The sequence below is a fragment of the Gigantopelta aegis genome, unplaced genomic scaffold (assembly GCF_016097555.1).
Source record: "Gigantopelta aegis isolate Gae_Host unplaced genomic scaffold, Gae_host_genome ctg1889_pilon_pilon, whole genome shotgun sequence".
Classification (NCBI taxonomy): domain Eukaryota; kingdom Metazoa; phylum Mollusca; class Gastropoda; order Neomphalida; family Peltospiridae; genus Gigantopelta; species Gigantopelta aegis.
The window spans coordinates 115,406-132,062 of NW_024532803.1; positions in this window are offsets into that span (position 1 = coordinate 115,406).

The window sequence follows — 16,657 nt, forward strand, 5'->3', positions numbered from 1 at the left end:
CTGTCTGATCAAATCCACTAGTAATTATTTTCAATGCACATGTACTTGGCATTGAATGACTTCTTAAATTATCTTCAGCAAATCAATTTATGTCCCTTCTATTATTCTTTTTTAATATAGTTTATAATTATTATTGTGGTGGTTTGTGTGTAGTGTCAGGCACTGTAGTCATTTTTGCTATAATATGGTAATTTATAAAAATACTGTTATAGTGCATCATATAAAGTAATACTTTGGTATGTGTATAGTAGATATGTAGATAACTCCTGTAAATGACTATTACATTCTATTGATATACAGTAGATATTATTTATATATTATAACTGTACAGTTTGTAGTTTGATGTCTTGGTCATCAAAATAATGAGTCAGTTAATCTTTTTATCATTTTCATAGGTACATTTATTCAGGAGTAATCCACTTTGAAGAATGGTGGTGTCTATTATCTATCAACTGGGCTTTTCTATTGTACAATGCAAGTCTTTGAATGTACTTCTCACTATTACAATTTTGTTATATTTTTGCTATCTAATTAACACTACTTAAAAGATTGTATAGGTTCTTGTTTTTTGATAATAAGAAACGTTTTAAACACCCGTATAGGTTGACATTTCACAGATATTCAAAAAAAGAAAACTCACAACATTTACTTCAACAGTAGTTTATTTGGTGGTCTAGTTTTAATACTAGTAATCTCTTCTTATTTATTCAAAACATATAGGTTATATATGTTTACGAGGTTTATATGCGTATTTATAAACTCGATGAAACCTATATAGCAACCGAGCGCGAAGCGCGAGGTTGCTATGGTTTTCCAAGGGTTTATAATACGCATATAAAACCGAATAAACAGTATCTAAGGTATTTATTATTAAAAAAAATCACAATAGCAAACTAGCCTAGATACAGTGCGTCCATAGCAACTAGCCTAGAAACATTGCGTCGTCTCCAGAATTAAGAATTTCAGAATTAGGAAGAGAATCATTTGACGACATTTTTTCTCAGATTTGAACACATGTTGCCCCCCTCCCCACGACGACTACTTCTACTACAAGATACGCCCTTCCCAAATCTGACGAAGATGTTGTCCGTGCAGAGAAAGTTCTGTACCAGCGTCTACGAAACACGACACCAACTACTGCTTAAAAACATATTTATATATTTATTTCATATTTTATCATTATTTGAATAAAATTATCAACAACTACTGATAATTACATTATCTCCCGCCGGACTACCCGGTAGGTATCATAGTGAGCCCGGACTGCCCGGTAGGTATTATAAGTAAAATAATGAACCCGTAATTCTGCAATTTGATTGGTCTATTCTAATTATGTATTAATAAAATCTCTTATTCATATTTGTGTAATTCAAAACATTTTACTCTTATAATTGTATATTGTGAACTAAGAATATCCTCGATATTGAACCTTCCTCAGTGTCCTGATTCAGTAACTGCTAATGTCCAAATCTGTCCACTACAGAAAGGCTCACAACTTAAAAGCATGTGTTCAATACAAGGACATTTAAAACCTTATCTTTTTGTGGTATATATCCTTTACCTTCCAGCCTACACTCCATACATGAACTAGACCAAACCACTACTTACATATACATGTACTTACTTTTCTAATCTATCTACACTAAGTGTTCATCCAGCCAAGAACCTGCTAAGACATATACAAATGCTTCTTGTTACACTCTAAGAGTTAACCAAATAGTCAGTCAAATGTTTTGTTTGACCAGTTGAAGGAGAAACTGTTTGTTGTAGTCAATATATCAAGCCTATAGAAAAGAGGAAAGCAAGCCATGGAACTTAAGATTCAAGAATTAAGTATTTTAGAATGCTTGTTCTATATTTTTGTCCTGTACTCTATACCAAGTACTCTAAACTGTCACTATAAGGACACTCATTGATAAAACTAAGTTACTATCTTCTACTTATTCTGATAGTATATGGTTGACTATGTGATATCATAGACGTTAACATACCATATATATAAGTTGCTTAGTAAACAGTATAATTCTCTCATCTAAAATGGGTTATGATGTTGTCTCCAAGAAAGCTCAAACCAACAGTATTAAAAGCTATAGAGAGCAAAATAGAGGTATTGAAGATATTGATATACAAAATATAAATGTAAAAAAAATAAAATGCTCATATAAAGAAGATACCTGTGCTAGAGCTATCTCTGTCAGCAAGTGACACAACATTTTCCAATATAGTGGTTGTTGGTTCTGGCATATAAAATCTAATGAAAAACTTAGTGTCATCATGTGACAATCACATGCATGTAAAGTGGAGCCTGTCATAAAGGACACTGTCAAATTAGAATAGAACAGTTCCTAGTTGACCAAGGATTCATACAGGGGGGGAGGGGAACCTGGGATTCTCCCCTCCCCCCCAAACTCCAGTTTCCCCCACAAGAACTTTCACTTTGTGCATAACAATAATGAGATTGATTAATATAACCAATTGTCTCTTCTTAATAGCATGCAGTCTTGTTATTTACAATAACAGTCTTCTACTTTTCAATTTTAATATTTCTAAGATTTCATTAAAGTATACTTCCTTTATGCTGGCCCTTAAATAGCCACTCTCATTAAGTGTTGTAAATTAGCATCTGACAGTCGGTTTCGCAGACTCATTTTGATCATTTTCATTGGAATAATAGACCTTTCAACAAGTAGCAGTGCCTACTTGTAGAGTCAACAGTATAAAATCAACATGCTAGGTATTAACATACCCCAAACCAGGGTTTCCCTCCCTAAAGAAAAATCCTGTATGAATCCCTGTTTGACATATATATAAAATACATGCCCATGTATTATAGCTAGTCATTTGTATTATCTTTATTTCTATAGCTATACCCAGTACTCCACAGACCTGACTAATGTCAATGTTACTTACCTGTTAGTGAGTTTATCATAGAGTACTCTCAGTGACACAGGATGATATAACACAGTAAATTATTTTATCATTGTGACTCCATTAGATGGTAGTGATCCATGGATCATTACTACTATAGACAATAGTCAAGTTGCTGACAGTAGCCGTAATGTCTACAGTGACAGATACAAACAATATTATATAAGAATATCTAACCAGTATGATTTATATTCTATCTAACATGTACTATTAACTTGTACTATTAACTTATCCTATTAACTGTATTATTTACCTGTCTAACATAGTGACAAGTACAATTGATAACAATAACAAGTAGACCCAATGTAAATCTTAATGGGAAAGGATGATTCTAATAATGTCATATTCCACTGCTTTATTGACTGATGAATAAGCTATTGCAGATCCCAGAGAGAAATATCTTAAGATAAAAGGATCAAAACAATAAGGTATGTCAATAATTCATAGAGTAATGATGAATAGATAAGTTATAGTCAATAGATGAATTGATGGATAGAGATTAACAGTGAATAAATAGATATTGTAAATGACTATGTTAGACATTAGATAGATGTATTAATAGATAATACCCTACCTGTCAGTACTCTACATCTAATTATTGTAGTAGTTCTAATAAACACATGAACAGTCTATACTAATATACAGTAAGGAACACTAGTAATAGAAAACTTACTAAGGCAAACATTGAAGTTGTCATCTCCTCCATTAAATGGACTATCAGTGTCTTCTTCATCTCCGCTTCTTTTTATGTTAAACTAATGAAACCTCCAGTACCTTAAATTATAATATTCAACTAATTTCTTATTAGTTATAAATTTAGTCTTTTTATTCACTGGAAATGAATATTAAGTTATTTGTCATTTATTAACATACCTGGTTATTGTTGGTAAATGATCTAAAATTTTAGTCAATTCTCTTGTTTCTGTCTCATGACATTCCTTGTTGACTAGTAATAATAACAGGGCCTTCTCTAATGCCCTCTTCATTTGCTAATAACATGGATATGAAGCTACACATAAAAATATTCCAATTAATTATCTGTTAAGAGTTATTCAAATACACACAACATATGTATACATTTATAATTGTCTATAGAGATATACAATTTCCTTATAATAAAAGACCCTGTCATCCTGTGTGTGTGAATATATGTAAATTAATGTACTAATAAGCTCACATTGAGATTGTGGTATTATATCCGGAGTTTGATTGGATGTTATGTCAGTAGTTGACCCAATCCTTACTTCAGAAGCCACCTCATCTTGAGTAGCTAATATCTGACCTGACAGTTTCTTGTTAGTAGATGCTTGCCTACTGGATTGTTACTTGTGGTACTCCTCCTTTATCTTTCTCACCTGTGGTCCTTTTCTCCATCTCAGATTATCTGAATACATTCTTTACTTCTTCAACCATCATGATTTTGAAGAGTGTTCTCTTCATATGGAAACTCTTCACTCTTGTGTACTTAAACTAGTAAACCAAGGAATTAATGAGTCCATCTGGAGGATGCACTGAGAATGTGATAGAATTGAGGTGAACTCATAATACATTAAGTAAGACTTATCCATCTGGTTCATTGGGGAAGCAGTTGTGACATCTAAATCTGCAGAAAAAGTTATCATACTTTTGATAAAATTGACTATTAGTCAGTAATTGATACACATACTTGAATGTGTCATTGTAATTAATATGATGTTAGGAAGTCTATACTGGATATAGTTCAGAGATATTTAGAGAAGGCCCTGTTTTTAAGGTAGAATCAGAGAAATCCATATTTGAAGATAATTAAACCACGAGATCAATTTTGTTGGTGAGGATTAATTAGGAAAGTATCCATAGCAATTAACTAGTAGGTGGGACCAACTATTTTAAATTCATTTTTGATCTGACAGTCGTCCTAATTTTTGCTGCATGTACTTGGAAGATGGAGGCTGAAAAAGAAGGAGCTCTCTTTAGAGAGTCAATGGATAAATTGTAAAACTTGCTGAGAAACTGTAGAAAAAGGTATGAGAGTTGAACTAGTCAGGCCTATTTTTTGAGAATGTGATCTGCATCATCATGGATACTACTATCTTAGTATAATTACTTATTGGTCAGTATTGAGTTGTGTATTTAAAGGTAAGTTGTGAAATCACATATCTGAACTTGATGTTGTATAATTTGATGGAGTTATTTAAAACATTATATGTAGTAGATGATATGGAAGTGATGTGGAGTTATATAGTTTAGGAAATAATACATTAAAAATAGATTAAAAGATAAATTGAGTTGGGAATACAAATTGCTGTGCTTGCACATGAAGTAATTAATGGACATGAATAGATTATAAATGGACGGAATGATATGTATATAAACATGGGAAGATATTAATTATGTTGTCACAAATATACAGACTGATCTATCACTATCCTGTACATATTAGAACCATTGTGTGCCCCATACATAGGTAAACCCCTTGTATAGCCATACTTAATTAGACCCCCTGATTACTCCCACACATTGGTAAGTCCCACTTATACCACAAACTTAATTAGCCCCCTGTATAAAAATATACATAAGTACACCCCTTATATTTCCCCATACATATGTACAAACAAACATACTATGTCAAACTAAGTTTGTTTTTTTTTTCTTAGAACTCATCAGCAATTTCAACAATGTGGTCATTGCTATTTATCTGTTCTTAAACTAATACAGTGCTTGTGTACTGGTGAAATTTGGACTTTATGAGGCTAACATAACACTATTAAGAGGAATCTTGAAAGAGAAATGATCCTCTCTAGAAGTACTACTAGCGAGAAGGTAGCACATCAGTTTCCTTAACTCTTGTATAAACATTCTACTATGTTACAGTATATTTTCTTTATAGATGATGCTGCTCTTGCAACAATAAAGGAGTGGACCGGTCCACCAGCTATAGAGAATTCAAGCCTAAAGCTTGTATAGACTGCGAACTGTTTTCACAGATGAGAACAGAACAAAAAAAAATACCAGTTTAATTACCAGATATACATTTGAAAAACCTTTTTACAACTGATGACACATCTACTGATGGTATAATATAAAAAACAATTATAATATATTTCTTTTTATCTCCATTTTTCTTCAGAATATTAAAAAAAAATTTAAAAAACTTGTGGGAACTGTGATTTGTTTTGTAAACATATTTTACTTTATGTTGGAAATGGTTGTACACATTTTAAAAACTTAATCTGAAGAGTTCCTTGTAGTATATTAATACTAGCAAAAAAACTTACCATGACTGTGATATAACATTTATCAGTAAATTGTCAGATAAATAATATTACTTCAAATAAATATTTATTATACCAGTAACGCTTAATAAAGCCAAAATTCCAAAAATACTATGTACTCGTTTTCATAAGAAACAGGAGCATTGTAAACCATAGTTTTTACATGCAGGTTATGGACAAGGAATGTACCCGAAGTACGTGGAGTTTTCCAATATTAGTCTGTACTATGCTATGCCTTGTAGCTGATGATTAATCTCTTCTTAAGAGAAGCCATGTATCATGACTTATTGGTAAGTGAAATATAAAGTACAAGTTAATTAGTATCGTACTGTATGTAAATAACATGAGTCATACGTCATATTAAATGCTTGCCGTCGGTAGTACTCTCTCCTAGCAATTGATTATTAATTTACAATGTTTTACTTTACAATGTTGAACTTACAGTGTTTACTTTTGACTAATACACGAGATATATTACTTCCTATAAACATCTATCATAGTGGAGACTATAGAGAGGAAGTACGTCTCTTTTACATAACTTAGCATATTTTTTAGTTAACTCTGGTAGTACGACAGTCTTTCGATATTTGCAATGATAGTAACTAGTATACTGATTAGGTTCAGTTGAAATAGTAAATTAATCTCTTGTTTATGACACCTTTTCAAATATTAGACAACAAATACACAATATTATATTTTAATAGCTTTATACATATTGAAGTAGACTGGTTTGGTGTTTGTGGTAACTTAGTATTAGACGTTACATCATATTGATGAAACTATGGTAACCAAGGTCTTGATTGAAAATGATGCAATACCTTTCTATAAATGATATATATATAATACCATTTATAGTATAACTACATTATAGTATAACTGATATATGTACATTATAGTATAACTGATATATGTACATTATAGTATAACTGATATATGTACCGTATAGTATAACTGATATATGTACATTATAGTATAACTGATATATGTACATTATAGTATAACTGATATATGTACATTATAGTATAACTGATACATGTACATTGATATCTAATGTTTCATAAGAGGTCATGGATCAAGTTGTTAGTACCACCCTCTCCTGGCAATGGAAGCTCAGAAAGCAAGAAAGCAGCGGAAAAATGTAAGTATATTAGTGAATAATCCAGTATACTACATGTATTAGTATTTAATGATACAATACATATTATTATTAAGCCGCTTATAATAGAACTATGCCCAAAAGAATTGCCATCACATTTCAATCTATTACAGTATATTCCATTAATATAGCAGCTGTTAAAGGTTGACTAATTGAGATTTTAATATATAACTAGAAAAAATGAGAACTAGCTAAACAACCAAATTGTTCCTTTTTTTCCTATACTAACATATACACAGCTTCTTCATAGCTCAAATTCTAAATAACTTAAGTTTTGACAGAGTTAAAGTAAAAAAGATAAGTTTGTTATGTTTAAAGAAAAGTTATGTCATTACTTAGTTTTTTGTGCTTGATCGTATATGAATTTCTCAATCTAACAGCTATTTTCGTCTACTAAACCTTCTTGTTGTAAAATAGATTTTTAAGAATCTAAAAGTTAGTCAATAAAAGCTTATTAGTAACAATTCTGTTAAGTGGACAATATAGTATATATTTTGAGGATGGTGTGAATATTATAGATACATGAAGAAGGAGGGCATTATTGTTGTGCATTTGTGGTCAATTACCTATTATTACTATTATGTTATAATTATAATCACGTGAGCAACCGTGTGCTCTGATTTTGTAATTTAAGACTCTCCTCTCTTTCATAATTGATTATTATAAAAGACTTTGTGAATAAGGAAGTAGAACAGTCAAGGGAGGATCCATTTATAGATACATTACAATTATTTTACAACATGATAGCTATTACACAACACACAACTGACATAAGGAATTCTGGTATTCATATATAAAAGTCATTTTAATGTCTTCATATATCAAGAAATATTAGTGTCATAATATTCACTTATTGTTCTAGTCATAGTTGTAGATACAGTATATAAATAAACTCAATTGAACTGTTTATTATTAGTCGTAGAGTCTTGTATTTGTAATATAGTCTAGTTGTCTCTGTTTTTTATATATGAAATAGTGTGATTTTACTGTAATAAGAAATTTGTTTTCATAATTCTATTCCAAAAGGTATTCTGTGTTGATTACCCTATACACTCAGCATTAACATTTATCCCTGATGATACATTCTATAGCTAGTATATATAACAATAAATACAAGTTACCTTAAATAAATTACATTAGATGTGTATTTGACCTGTCCTATAGTTTTTATTAGTCTCATCTTATGTGTAAATACATGTATTTTGTGGTATGATTTACTATTTTAAATGTAATAAATGTTTTATATTATATAGAATGAGAAACTTTGGGAAAATGCTGAAGCTGGACATTTAGAGAAAGTAAAAACAGCTGTTCAGAAAAAGCAAGCCTCAAATGTCGTTTTAAATGTAAGATCCTATTGCTTTATCTTTAATCTACTGTTATTATTTGACTTAGGTAATTAATTCAAAATATTAAATTTAATAAGTTTTTAATTCATTTAGCTGCACCTAAATATTAAATAAAAACTTCTACTTATTTTACATAATTTATTAATTATTATTTCTATTTGTTAAAGTTACTGAATTAGTATCCACAATTGATTACATACATGATCTTTACATGTAGTATTTTTAATATTGTCTTATAATTTAATTGAATTAATCCATTATTATGTGTGATAACATAGGTCTTAATTTATGATACATGTCAATGTAAAGTAATAGCTTGTATTGTGTATACATAATATATGTAATTGGATTTTATTTCATTTATTAAAATGTACTTTGTTTATTATATGATTCAATGATCTCTTAAAGGTCAGTTATAAAACAGGAAACAAAACCTGCATACTATAGCTTACATCAAATGGTCATAACAACAACAGTAGAGTTCTTATGAAAAAAGTTGAGCTACTCCTGATTATGTAAGTGGTATACATGTATGTAGTTTGAGATCAATATTTAATGGCATTAATGATTAATAAAATTCAATAGACTATACAATACATTAACACCCACTCAAACTGGTATTAAAAATAGCTTTGCCAGTTGATTTTTAGTATTTCATAATTTGCCAGGCTTATATTTTGTCTTTAGTTTTTGTGTTAATTGTTTATAAGACTTTTATAAGAAGATTAAACTGGACTGAATTGTCTTTGACTAGCTAGCTACCCCTCTTAACTCTATGATAGCACGACAAATCTTCTGTCATAAAAAGAGATCTTTCTCTATCTATTTATGAATGTTAGTATTAATGTCTTGAAATAGTTTCAGATAAAAAAGTGTTCTTTCATAGGTAGGATATAGTTAAACACACCTTCACATGGTCATGTAATTAATACATAGTTAATAATGAGAGCTTCTGGAAATCGTGGCCATGTGGCATTTATGTGCATGTTATTCCTAGTATATACCTGTTATTTTTATTATGATGTACATTATGTGTATTTACTTTCTTAAATGAAATTATGTTAGCAGCTGCTGTAAGAGGACTAGTAGATATGAAAGGTGAATACATCTTTAAAGAAGAGAATGCTAATGCTGAAATGTTAAAGAGCAAGTTTTGTAAGTTATTATCTTATTATAATAAATGACTCTTTTCTAGTAAAGGATAACTCATTAATTTTTTATAATTATAAATTTCTTTATGTTTATAAACAATATAATATTTTATGAGAAGTCAGAGATATACAGGACTTAGTTTCTCTTTGAAAAGTAAAATTCTTTATTGTCCTAAATATTTAAAGCACCAAGGAACTGAAAATACTGTATATGACATGACATTGTAATATAGGAATCATATGATGATGAAAATACTATGATACTCGAAAGTCACTGCATAGTATAAGAATCCACAGTGCAATGATATAGTTTTTTTACTGTATGTAATGTTATTAAACAAACACTAAACAAAAAAATGTTAGTATAAACAGTGAGTTAACATCTTATTATGTCAGTTAAGATATCAAATACCTCGAATACAGCTGCTCCAATCAGAGTCAATATATCAAAACTACAGGTCATCCTTATAGTCATAGATTGTTATAACTTTTTACTATCTGGATACCTCAATAAACAGTCTCATTGTATTGCTGTAATAGACAAGGATTCTGATATCAACAATATCTCTGCTCGGGTGTATCTGTGTACCATATTTTGAACTGTTACAAACTCTATAGTATGATGTTCAGATTGCTGTAAGATCGTCACTAACTGATTACCAGACTGTAGTTATATTCTCTTACTGTAGTATTTTAAAAATTGTAGTAACCATATTTTCATTCACATTCACTTGTTGTTTTATTATTAGGATGAAGATACAGCTTTGCCTGCTCAGGTAACGGTCACACTGACACAGTCAAATTTCTTCTCTTAGTATCAATACAAATCCTAATATTTGTAACAAAGTCAGTGTATAATGTGTATAGTTTGTATTTTTTATTTGACTTAGGACCTTAAGCAACATAAATAACTTTGTCATCTTTAAATAATGACATTACATCTCTCACAAAGTAGAATACTTTGCAGAATATCATCTTTGCAAGATGGGAATATATAAACCAATATCTTCCATACAATGTCAAAGACTACCTATTAATTCAAAAGCTACTATTATCACAATAAATTATTAGGCCTGTTGTAGTTGCTAAACTGGTATATATGAGGCTAGAAATAACAATGCTCTTTCATATTACAACCTTAAGGATGCAGTCTGTTGTTTAAATTATGTGTGAATATTAGCATAGTCAGCGGCAACTGTTAGTAGGTGTGTCCTAATTTATATAGTGTATATTCCTTACTAATATCAGTTTACTAAGTTGTTCAATTGATAGACATTACTGAACACATTGACATAGCAATATTTGTTGTGAAAGCAAGCTGTTAGTCTATTACTATGACAAAATACTATCGATAGTTTAAAATACATCAACTATACATAGATATGTTGTTAATATTATTAGTGGGTTGTTGCTAACATTTTCACAATGTGAGATGGTGGCCACTTTTTTAAAGACAAAGGCTATTCAATAGCAATTTGTTAGTTTTAAGTTTTAGTTCTAGTTTGGTTTCACAGGTTACCTTACTGCCTAGATCAGAGTGTCTAACGCTATCAACACTTCTAGTTTCTGCTTTTTTTGTGTCATTGGCCTGATTTGCCATCATAATCAATAGTTATTATTATCTGTATTGATAACTATTATATTGACTATATAGTTTTATTGTATGATAGTTCGTATTATTTTTTGTAATGAATAAATTTCTTCTCTTGTTTTCTAGTATGGAAAAACACCAACACATCATGCAGCACAGAAGGTCATGTTAATGTTCTAAAGTCATTTTTTGAAATGGTACAAGTTGACGTAAATGCTACAGACCAATAAGTCCATATTATAGTTATTTATGTATTATTCCCTTTGAAGTAAGACATTTAATATTGTCTTTAATATTGGATACCAACCTCTCTCATACCAGACTATTCACTACTTTCATATGTTTTTGATAACATATTTTTGCCAACAGATGTTCCAAGAACAATAATCCAAAATCAAATTTGATTTTTGCCTGAAATGTGTCAAACATAACTGCTTGGTCGTTATATCAACAACTTACAATATTCATTAATGTATCAATTAATTAATGTAGCATGAAAATTATACACAAATTTAGTATGCTGCATGTGACCTTTATTAGCCCTCTTCCCTCCTGCATATACACACATGTGCATAAAAACTTGCTTGATAGTCTTGTCATTTACCTGTCCTGTTTTTGCTGCTTCAGTGATTTTTGACCTCTTTTATAGTACACCTCTACATTGATTTCCCTATAATTGGGTAATAGATTCTCGAAAACTTTCATATATTCTGAATAGATCACCAGCTTTCAGGTGGAAGTACATTGACAAGTGGACACGCTATTTTGTTCGTTTGTTGTACAACCATAGTTCACAATGATCTACTGTACATATATTGAATTTAGTCATATCTTGTTCCTTGAGAATATCCTACTGTTGAAAACCTAAGCAAAAATTCAGTAGCAGGACTGAAATTTCCATTTGTATTAGTCCTTGTCCTTTTTATGTATGATTAACCATCATATTAATAATTGGATTACTGAATTAATGAGTTAATTCTGCTTGACTATCCCTGGGGGTCCGGGTGACTAACACTCAATATGATCTGTTTACATGAGAGATAAAAGGTTTATATGGGGTATCAACTAAATCTAAGGAGTAGAACCCTCATTGCTAAGTTATTTAATAATTACAGTTCAGTTAATTGCTTTGTAATACTGCTTACTTCAAGTGAACTTAGTGTATATTTTTTGGTTTCAAAAACCTCCTAGCCGCTAGTGTAACCTTTTGAGCTACTGTTTATATGCATGTTGTATGTTTACTACATAGAAGTAACATTTTCTTATCTATGATCACACTGCATGGAATATAGAGAGTGTTTTTGAACAAATACTGAGTCAAGATATTCTTGTCTAATTTTCTTGTGTTCTGATTTATAGTGATTGTTTAAGTGAAAGACTAAGTCTTGATATGAAATTGAATAAATTTACAAGATGGAGGAATTAAATAGACCTTAGACAATAGTAAATTTCAGTATTGCAATTTTCCCTTATAGTGTCACTGTGAAAAGGTTACATACAGAACTGTAATCTGCAGAGATAGTAAATATTCAATACTCCCTCTTCATATAATACTGATAATTCACCATACCAATATACATCAAGATGTCAAAATCAATGATACTTTTAAAAATTGTGATGCTATTAAAAATCTTTTATGGATCGTTTTTTATGAAGGAATGTTTACTCATTCATATTTAGTAAATAATAATGATAATGGTGACATTTAGTATTTCTTCTGCTAACAAACTACAATGATAATCTATACTGTGCATGATGTATGGTAGTTTTTATTATTATGTAAAAGATGTGCTTTTTGATATGACGTCTTAACATGTATATACTTTTTGTCTTAAGATTTATCATGTCAGTTTTTCTTGTCATTGTATAATGTACAAGTCTTTCTTTGAGAAAGATTTATTTTTTTTGTCAAGTATTCTTAAAATTGTTATAATTAATATAATTTTTAAGAAATTTACTCTTTTTACCTTATAACTATACATAAAAGTATTTTTAAAAGTTAATCTGTTTATTTGTCTCATATTACACATGAACATATATTGTATTATAACAATACAGTTGCTATTTATATTTTCACTATTTTAATTTTAGGATGGCAATAATCTACTACATTTTGCCTGTGAAAGTGGCAATGAAGAAACAATTTACTACCTATTACATAACGTCCAACTAAATCCAGATCATCTAGTAGCTCTAAACAAACATCAAACAATGCCGTTGATTGTATTCAACCAGATGTACCTAATAGATTTCGATTACTGAAGCTGTTTCAACCATTCAAACAATGTCACAGAGACTACCTCACAGAATCATATGCTAATTATTTCTCTGCGGAAAGACAGAATTGGTAAAGTTCATTAGCTGCAGTTATCTCTTATCGTGCTAACAATTATTGGTATCTGATAATATTGATCCAGAAAAATGTGTTGATGGTGTTGTATTACAAACCACTGGAATTGAGTACCATAGTGTTTGTAGTGAGGAAATAGGAAATGTTGTTTTTTTGATTTTGCTGGGCATGCTGATTATTACAGTAGCCATGCTGCAGTACTGGAAACTCTCTTGTTGAGGTCTCCAGCTGTCTTTGCAATTTTAAGCAACCTTACTGATGATGAGGAGACGATTAGAAGGACCCTGCTTTTCTGGTTTAATTTTGTTGAAAATGTAAGCATGAAGTTAATTAGCTCAAGTCAAGTACTTGTCCTTGGAAGTCATGCTGATAAACTGTCCAGTGAAAAAGACTTCCAGCCTTTTGTAAATGATGTAGCAAATTTGGCTGGTCACTTTCAGAATTACAAAGGGTTTTTGCTACTAGACTGTCATCGACCAGGAGGAATAGGTGTCGAGATGTGTATGGAGAATTAGAGAGAGCTGTGAATCTGTTGTGGACAAAAATGATAAGATGAGCTACCACTGCCACTGTCTAAATTCTTATCTTCAACAGCTGAGGTGGTTGCTATTAGTCCTAGATGAGCTATGTTCCAAATTAATGGAACTAAATGAGCCTTGTCTTTTGACTGATAGATCAACAGTATTAGAATTTTTAACAATTCTGGAAGCAAGGGTCTTATTTTTGTTTCTGGCTAACACATGGGTGATTATTAACCAAAGGCTCTCTTAACTGATGTAAATGGTGTCTTATTTAATAAAAGCATTGATCGTGAGCGTAAACCAGTTGCCAGTAATACTGGTATAATGCCTGTTTCTACTCTAGCTAACCTTTTTCCTAAACACAACACAGATATGCTGATTCATTTCATAACAAGTCTACAATTTTGTCATCAAATGGACTCTTCCACCATTTCTGTATCACTAACAATGTACCATCTGATGACTTTCCTATTAGTAAAGATGAGAATTTTTATTCTTTCCTGCACTTATTACAGAAGACAAACCACTTCAATCTTTGAAACAAGAGATGGTTTTGTTGGTGTTTGTATTGTCCTAATCCATTTCAATTTCTCTCTGTTCGCTTCCTTCACATTCTTTTGCTTCAATTGGCATATCAATATTCCCTTCCTCGTCGCCGTAAAGCTGGTGAAGTAGTTACAAAATCTGCTATAGAGCAGTTCAAACGTCATTGTACAGTCTGAAGAATGGTATTTATTGGAAACATAGCACTGATGTAGTAGTGGAAGTGACAGATAACAATAGATGTGTCACTGTATTTGTTTCAATGACAAAGGAGTTGAAAGTCAAAAAATATGTTGCTCTGTTATAAAACTGTTCTTTCTCTTCAAAAGCAATTTTGTCTGTGTAAAATTGACATGTACAATCATAACCTTCGGGATCTTTAGCTGACATTTGTTGTAAGGCTATTTTTGAACAATAATCTACAGAGTAAATGATGTAGCTCGAGGAATGCTAGTTAATGAGGAAATATTTGATCATAATGAAGTTCAAGACAGTCCAATCAATGTCAAACACATTTGTCCACATGAACCATACATCTCCCTTGCACCAGCCAAAACGTCATCCCATGCCTTATTCTCTATTAGTTAAAGCCAATAAGTTATTCCAGAAAGATATCTTCAACACATTCGAGAAGTTGCTCCCAGTATAATGTCATTTTATAATACATCCAAAGGTAGCACCCTACTCAGATTTGCCAGTCATCTCAATGACTATAGTTTTTTTTTCATTGGACAAAATCCATTGGTAAGTTATAGTACTATATTAAACCTAATACATGTCATTCAGTTATTATTATATATATATGAGCCTATATATTTCCTATATGTGAGCACAGTTAATTATAAATTAATACATTATCCTTTTACTCATTATTTTAAGAGATATATGTTATTGAATTTAAGGTTCTCTCAAGTCCATGTTTAACACAAAATGAAATAATAGAAGTCTCAAAAGATCGCCTTCTATCTAGAAATATTTCAAGTATAAAGGTTTTGATATACATATTTAAGGACATTGTGTAGTAAATGATAGCTTTCTTATAATAGTTAGTGTGTATACATATACATTGTTGTCACCAATGACTCTGATCTTTCTGATTTATTAGAAAAACATCCTGAGAAACCTGACCTCCTAAACTAATGTCAGGTATCGCTTTTCAATGGTATACTATTGGTGAATGTCTTGGAATTCAATACACACATCTGGCCTCTTTGCAAAGCAAGACTTCAAGAGACATTGACAAACTTGCCGAAGTACTCCAAATTTGGATGGACACAATGCCTGAAGCTATAACTTGGAAACACAATTTTACAGACAATAGAAAGTCCACCAATTGAAAATAAATCTACTGTCATGGAGATAGAAGAGTTCTTAAAATGTGAGTGCTTATATAATCCTAGTAAATTAGGTAATTGTTCTTTGTTAATTTTTACATAACACAAGTTTGTGTGATACCTATTAAAAGAAATTGATTAATAGTGATAGATTACTTATCATTGCCTTTGTAAACTAGTAATCATCATAGTTATTTTATGGTATTATTTATGCAGCCCAAACAAAGGGAAGTAGTGACCATTTGTGATGATGATCTATTGGAGTTATTGACCACTACTGGTAAAATATTAAAATATACTGTTTCACTATAGATCTTACACATATAGTGATGACTTAGCATTACACTCAACTAAAATATCTTTGTATGACAAATGCATATATCTCAAATATATATACATACTATATCTAGTAATTGGTTATAATAATAAAACAATATATTTCTTTATACTAATAATTGTCTACAACACTTTATGTTTAAA